This window comes from Egretta garzetta, unplaced genomic scaffold (assembly GCF_000687185.1).
Source record: "Egretta garzetta isolate BGI_Z169 unplaced genomic scaffold, ASM68718v1 scaffold101, whole genome shotgun sequence".
In the NCBI taxonomy this organism is placed as follows: Eukaryota; Metazoa; Chordata; class Aves; order Pelecaniformes; family Ardeidae; genus Egretta; species Egretta garzetta.
Window position 1 is genome coordinate 1,010,495 of NW_009258666.1, and position 336 is coordinate 1,010,830.

The 336-nt window shown below is 54.8% G+C and overlaps 1 protein-coding gene across 1 annotated transcript in view; it reads left to right on the forward strand.

Moving 5' to 3' along the window:
• The window catches only part of RUNX3 (RUNX family transcription factor 3), a 63,690-nt gene that overhangs the window by 28,295 nt on the left and 35,059 nt on the right, over positions 1-336 (forward strand). The gene's annotated exons all lie outside the window — the stretch shown is intronic.

The window sequence follows — 336 nt, forward strand, 5'->3', positions numbered from 1 at the left end:
CTCCCCATCGGCTGGACATTAAATGGGTGATGGCCGGAGAGGGCAGAGGCTCTGGGATGAGGATGCTGCAGGAGGTGAATGGGGTTGGGGTGGGCACTGGGAGAGGAGAGGGGAGTGCTCCCAGGTGCAGGCATGATAACCCCCTCTCATGATGCCAAAAGCGTTTTCGGGCTGTAGGTGGAAACCTGTTCTGCCGGGGCAAGGGGTCACTGTTGTGTTCTTGCAAAATTGTGCTCCCAAGAGCTTTTTGCTGCTTTACCCTCTTTTGTTTTTTGGTTGTGTGGGGGTTTGGGGGGTTTTTGTCCCTAAAAAGTGAGAAGTTCGGTGCCCCCATGA